The 7384-nt window shown below is 47.6% G+C and overlaps 1 long non-coding RNA gene across 1 annotated transcript; it reads left to right on the top strand.

The window, feature by feature from the left end:
* Nucleotides 1-2740: 2740 nt before the first annotated feature.
* Nucleotides 2741-6377, top strand: LOC147980796 (uncharacterized). The gene is made up of 2 exons (XR_015599816.1): nucleotides 2741-3113; nucleotides 6062-6377. It is a non-coding gene; the product is annotated as an uncharacterized LOC147980796 (long non-coding RNA).
* The last annotated feature ends 1007 nt before the right edge of the window (nucleotides 6378-7384 follow it).

Here is a 7384-nt window from a genome sequence, read left to right as displayed (position 1 = left end):
TATTGTTTGTCTTGAGAGACAACTCTGAATTCTGAGATGGCATCTTATCTATGGTTATAATAACCTTTTGCTTCACCATTCCCTTGGCTTGATGTCATCGCCGAGCGATTGCATCCTCATGGAGCCTCTCGACAAAATTTGTTGTGATCATCATCAACATTTTAACACCTTCCAGGATACCAATCGAATTCATGATGAGAAATACCATCCTTGCCCTCGATGATTTGTGTTATCATCGACCACTTATTGCCTTTTGTTCAACACAAACTTGTTCATGTTTTGTGTTATACCTTGAGTTCCTTGCTACCCAGCATTGTTCTTCTTTACCTTGGATATTACCACATTTTATGTCAAGAATGTCGTGAGAATTTCACCACCTCCTGAGAATTCTTGATACAAGTAATACTTATCACCATTCCTTCTGGGTCCTCATGTTGTTCCTAACCGGAATACCGACAAATGAACTATGATGTGTGAATTCAAAACTTCTAGCAACCCTGTTGCTTTGAACCAATGTTTAATTGTGTATGTTTTCCTCGAGCATACATCATTATACCATTTTGAATTGACAAATGTTATCTCCTTGTTCACATAATTGGGGAGATCCATCTTTTGAGAATCTCGATGGATTGTCACCGAGTCCATCAGCCATCTCCTCACCCTCTCCCTGTTTTAATGATGAACTCTTGCTTTGGAACTCGTTTCCATAGTTCATTTCCCTGAGAACCTTACAATGTCATCTCGAAAATTTGTGTTGCACCTTTCTTCTCAGGCATCCTGAATCTGAGTTATCCTAACACCAATCAGATCTGAATCTTGGTCAAATATGATGGTTGGAACATATATCCAAGAGTTATAGCGTTGGTCTTATATGACCCGGTAAGGTGAGGTCATGCCTAGCACACCTGATTGGAGGACTATTGTTATAGTTTCCTTTTCAGCAAGGTTATCCATTCTTCCATGAGGAAATTGTAAGACTTATTCTATAAGTTGTTCTTGATGGATCCTTTGTGCATCCAAATTCTGACCCTTACTTGATGGCCATGTCAATGCTATCTCGAAGCATGTCTGTGGTACTCCAATTTTCAACAAAGAACATTTGAAGCCCAATGCTAAATGTTTCTTGCTCAATTATCCAAATACCGTTGTATGGGTAACGTCATGAAATGTCTCCCCCCTTACCTAAAGAGTTTTCTACATTATATCCTGTCATGGATATCATGCTCTGCTTGTCCTTCCGAAGGATATACCCCTGAAATATGTATTTAAACACAATTTTCCTCTCCATTGTTTTGTTTAACCTGATGATCACATTTTTTCCTTTCCATTGGTTTGTTTGACCTTTCTGGTGTTCTATATGATCGAAGCAGTAATATTCTCCTACTTATGTAAACTCCTCGGTGTACAATTCTGTCAGCAAGACCCTGTTACTATTGTTGATGACATTCCGGTAACCACCGATGGATGAGAACTTTGCCTATAGGTCTGCCTCATTTGAACGAGTAGGAAAATGGTTCTCTTCGCCCCTCGCCCTTGGTACCAACGTTGTTACCGACATAACTGACAAGTTATTCTCTGACATGCCTTGCTATCATGATCGTGCAAGATGACATCGCCCTCCTACCATTAACCCACATGATGGGCCTATAACCCACAGCTCCACATGATCAAAACCTGACTCTACTGTACACCCGCCGCTTTCCAAAGTTACTCCTCGTGCATGGCCTCGTATGTAATTCACGGGCCACCTTCCTAGTGATCTATTCTGATAACAGACGCAATACTTAATCTCGTTGCTCTGGACCCCTTTTGCACTTTGTTTCAGACATCGAATGATTGCCTATCCGTTTGAAACGTCTCATGGTACCTTCTTAAGTTTCAATTCAAGAGATACTTATGCTTCTTCCCCTGAGTTAACCGTCCGATGCTCAATCTTGTTAGAATCCGTCCTTATAGAGTTTTCTCCTCTTATCCTTTCGTAAGTACGGTGAAGATCATGAACGAAGGACGACAACTTCATCATGATGCATTGATGCATAGGAATGAAGACATCAACGCTATGGATCAACTCCTTCGAGAAGAGCAACAAAAAAAACTAGCAAATCCGTTAGAATTTCATAACCATAACTTTTCCCCTTACTCCACCTCTTAAAATCTCGGGATGAGATTTCTTATAGTGGAGGAGATTTGTAACGCCCCCAGTGTCATGCTATAGTGATCTCATGCTAATGATGCCATGTCATCATGATTACTATGCTAATTGCCACCTATTTCAAATCAACTCCAAAAATTCAATACAAAGTGCAAGTGAGAATTTTTTTTCAAACTGACAAATAAAAATGTGGGTTGAAAATAATCACTAGCTAAATTTTCTTGTAAGAACTAATATTTTTCAAAATATAAAAATTGCTCCCGGGTAATAAAACAGTGCACCAACAGCGTTAAGTAAGCCCATTTAAATTCAAAACTAGATTTGAACTGTTCCAATTGGTCCCAAACTTTTTGTGCAACCTAGTAGTGTTGTGCTTGACTTATGTGTCAAGTTTCATCATTTACAAAAATCATTTAGTACCTCAAACTAATGCAAAATGATGACTGAATTGTTTGGTAGAAAAGGAAAAGTAAAATACCAACACACTACTGTGCACTTCGGCCCGTGGGAGCAGTACAAGCCCAGTCCATCAACACTTTAATCCTCAACCTCCTGTTCACAGGGGGCGCGTTGGAGGTGCGTGCGGCGTCCATGCCGTGGATGGCCACACGGCGACCATCCGGTGATACCCCTGCGAGGATAAAGCCACCCCGACCCCCTCCGAACCTTAGACGCCGTCACTTCCTCCTCTCCCTTTTGCTCACCTCCTCCACAGAAGCTGCAGCCACCACCATCGCCATGGCCAAGTTCGTTCTCGCGGCCACTGTCGTCCCTGCAGGCTGAGCCAACGCCGGGGACTCCTCCGGCCACCTCTACTTCGACTACATGGAGCAGATCAACTCGGGAATCCCCTGCTATGCCGGATTGAGGCCTTCTTCCTCCTGCTACCAACGACATTCCTCATCGAATCCGCCACCCCTGCTGCTCCTAAATCCACGCCGAGCCTCCGTGTGCTCGCCCGGTGAGCATCGCGTCCATCCCCCCTTGTTTTCCTCCGCTATGTCGCTCCTAGATGCTCCGGCCGCCATTGCCAAAGCTTACTTTCGCTGCTCACCTTGTTGTCGCTGCCACAACACGTGATGCTCGCTTCCGAGCATGGCATCGTGCTCCTAGCACTTCCAGGAGGCCTAAGATCCCTCCAACGCCTGCTACCACGCCCTGCAACCCCGTCCCCGACGAGCTCCCGTTGCAACTTCCGCCTCGGCTCGTTGCCGGTGCTGATTTCCGTCGCCCCCGGATGTGCTATGGCCACCCATCGACGCCCCTCGCCGCGAGCATTCGGACACAGCAATCTGCACGCCTAACCCTGCTCCGCACGCGTTTTCCATGACCTCCCGTGTCAGCGCCCGGAGCTCCAAGCCCGCGCACGCCTGCAGCCGCCCGAGGCCATGCCCTGCTCTCCTGGCCTCAACCTGGCGCGCGGCTACACGCGCCCATCCACCCGCTGCCGCCGCGCCTGCTTCTGCCCGAGCGCCGGCCGCCGCTCAGCTCGTCGCCGCCGTAGCTGCTGCTCCGGCCACCCCCTGCACGGGCCGGCGGTCCCGTTCGCTGCCTCGTCGCGCCCCGCAGCCCTCCCGCGTCGCTCGCCCCACCGTCCGCCGGAGTCCTTGGCCCCGCGCGCGCTGCACCGCAGCCACCCACCGCTGAATACTGCTGCTCCTTTGCTACAGTAAATGTTCAGTTACTGTAGCAAGCAGTAGCTAGCTTTGGTACGTTTACACTGACTAGCCCTCTGTACTATAGTAAAACAACATCAAAATGACTTCTATTGTGGATAAGAATTATATGGCCGGTAGTACACTTGACAAGCTCCAAGTTACCCCATTGGACCAAATTCAAATAAGGCATGGATTAAATCGTGTGAAAATCACAAAATCCTATGTTCGTATATTTTAACTGTTTCTGGAATTAACAAGAAGTGGCATTTTTCAAGCAAAATTTTAATTAAGCAAATGAACTCTAACAGTGATGCAATGGTTACCATCTTGTAGATCACATAAAATTGATCAAGATTGATATAAGACACTACTACATAGGATGAGAAGAACACTAGCTATAGACTTTGGAAAAGAGCTACATGATGTTCAAAACTGAGGGATTCTCAGACTTAGCCAAATTTCAGTAAATCTCGAGAATAGCTAAAACTTGGAAATTCATGGGAAAATAACCGTAACTCGGATGAAAATACTTTGTATATAAAAGTTGCTCAGAACGACGAGATGAATCCGGATACGCAGTCCGTTCGTCCGTCACACAACCCTAGCATAGCGAACACGCAACTTTCACCCTCCGGTTCATCTGCCGGAAAACGCGAAACACCGGGAATACTTTCCCGGATGTCCCCCCCCCCTACGCCGGTATCGCCTATCCCTACGTTAGGCCACCCCTAGCCCAATGTATTGACGCGTCTTTCTTTGTGTTACATTTGATTACTCTGTTATTCATTGTGTTCCCCCTCCGTTACTCCTTTCCGGTAGACTCCGAGACCGCTGTCGATGTCCGTGTGTTCGACTACATCGAAGACGACCCCTCTTTCTTGCCAGAGTAACCAGGCAAGCCCCCCCCCCCTTGATCACCAGATATCGCCTATTCTTCTCTCTACTACTTGCATTAGAGTAGTGTAGCATGTTACTGCTTTCCGTTAATCCTATTCTGATGCATACCCTGTCATTGTTGCTACAACTGTTGATACCTTACCTGCAATCCTAAATGCTTAGTACAGGATGCTAGTTTATCATCAGTGGCCCTACATTCTTGTCCGTGTGCCATGCTATACTATCGGGCCGTGATCACTCGGGAAGTGATCACGGGTATATACTTATACATATATACATGCTATACAGGTGGTGACTAAAGTCGGGTCGGCTCGTAGGAGTACCCGCGAGTGATTCCGATGTTGGGGGCTGAAGGGTCAGGTGGCTCCATCCCGGTAGAGGTGGGCCTGAGTTCCCTAAGGCCCCCGACGGTTACTTGTGGCGGAGCGACAGGGCAGGTTGAGACCACCTAGGAGAGAGGTGGGCCTGGCCCTGATCGGCGTCCGTGGTTATTTCAAAATAACACGCTTAACGAGATCTTGGTATTTGATCTGAGTCTGGCTACTGGCCTATACGCACTAACCATCTACGCGGGGACAGTTATGGGCACTCGACGTCGTGGTATCAGCCGAAGCCTTCGTGACGTCAGCGACTGAGCGGCGCGCGCCGGGTTGGACCGCGTAATGCAACTTCCTTTGTAATGGAGGTTGCTAGGTCTGCTCTCCGGCCGCGTTCGCAACGTGCAGGTGTGCAAAGGGCGATGGGCCCAGACCCCTGCGCCATAGGATTTAGACCGGCGTGCTGACCTCTCTATTGTGCCTAGGTAGGGCTGTGACATGTTGATCTTCCGAGGCCGGGCATGACCCAGAAAAGTGTGTCCGGCCAAATGGGATCGAGCGTGTTGGGAAATGTGGTGCACCCCTGCAGGGAAGTTGATCTATTCGAATAGCCGTGTCCCTCGGTAAAAGGACGACCCGGAGTTGTACCTTGACCTTATGACAACTAGAACCAGATACTTAATAAAACACACCCTTCCAAGTGCCAGATACAACCGGTGATCGCTCTCTCACAGGGCGACGAAGGGAGGATCATCGGTTAGGATTATGCTATGCGATGTTACTTGGTGAACTTACCATCTACTCTCTTCTTCTGCTACAAGATGGAGGTGGCCAGAAGCGTAGTCTTCGATAACGACTAGCTATCCCCCTCTTATTCCGGCATTCTGCAGTTCAGTCCACATATGATACCCTCATTCCATTTGATACCAATGCATACATATGTAGTGTAGCTCCTTGCTTGCGAGTACTTTGGATGAGTACTCACGGTTGCTTTGCTCCCTCTTTTCCCCCTTTCTATACTCGATTGTTGCGACCAGACGATGGAGCCCAGGAGCCAGACGCCACTGTCGATGAAGACTACTACTACTCGGGAGGTGCCTACTACTATGTGCAGCCCGCTGACGACGACCAGGATTAGTTTAGGAGGATCCCAGGCAGGAGGCCTGCGCCTCTTTCGATCTGTATCCCAGTTTGTGCTAGCCTTCTTAAGGCAAACTTGTTTAACTTATGTCTGTACTCAGATATTGTTGCTTCCGCTGAGGCCTCTGGCTTGTAATATGATGCTTGTATGACTTTTTTTATTTGTAGAGTTGTGTTGTGATATCTTCCCGTGAGTCCCTGATCTTGATCGTACATGTTTGCGTGTATGATTAGTGTACGGTCAAATTGGGGGCGTCACACACGTGATATCCCATTGTCACCATAGATATCCACGACAAGACATACATCAAGTGTTCTCAAATCTTTAAAGACTCAATCCGATAATATAACTTCAAAGGGGAAACTCAATCCATTACAAGAGAGTAGAGGGGGGAAGAAACATCATAGGATCCAAATATAATAGCAAAGCTCGCGATACATCAAGATCGTATCACCTCAAGAACACGAGAGAGAGAGAGAGATCAAACACATAGCTACTGGTACATACCCTCAGCCCCGAGGGAGAACTATTCCCTCCTCGTCATGGAGAGCACCGGGATGATGAAGATGGCCACCGGAGAAGGATTCCCCCCTCCGGCAGGGTGTCGGAACGGGTCTAGATTGGCTTTCGGTGGCTATGGAGGCTTCTGGCAGCGGAACTCCCGATCTATTGCGCCCCCCGATGTTTTTAGGGTATATGGAGATATATAGGCGGAAGAAGTACATCAGGGGGGCACGAGGGGCTCACGAGGGTGGAGGGCGCGCCCAGGGGGTGGGCGCGCCCCCTGCCTCGTGACCTCCTCGCAGATCCCCCGACGTGCACTCCAAGTCTTTTGGGCTTCTTTCCTTCCAAAAATGAGTTCTGTGAAGTTTCAGGTCAATTGGACTCCGTTTGATTTTCCTTTTCTTCGAAACCCTAAAACAGGGTAAATAAGCAAAAAATGGCACTAGGCTCTGGGTTAATAGGTTAGTCCCAAAAATGATATAAAAGTGTATAATAAAGCCCATAAACATTCAAAACAGTAGATAATATAGCATGGAGCAATAAAAAATTATAGATACGTTGGAGACGTATCACATGGTGCCGACATGAGACATGGCCGCTGGCATGATCGGCCGCGGGCCTTTTTTAATTTAAAAGTTGAATGCGGACATGAAATGGGTCGACGCGTTGGGCGCATTGCCGTCCCAAATGCAAAACTGGGTGGACGCCGGGCGGG

The sequence above is a fragment of the Triticum urartu genome, chromosome 3A (assembly GCF_056163025.1).
Source record: "Triticum urartu cultivar PI428250 chromosome 3A, HENAU_Tu73, whole genome shotgun sequence".
Lineage (NCBI taxonomy): Eukaryota > Viridiplantae > Streptophyta > Magnoliopsida > Poales > Poaceae > Triticum > Triticum urartu.
This window is presented reverse-complemented; position numbering and strand designations above follow the sequence as displayed.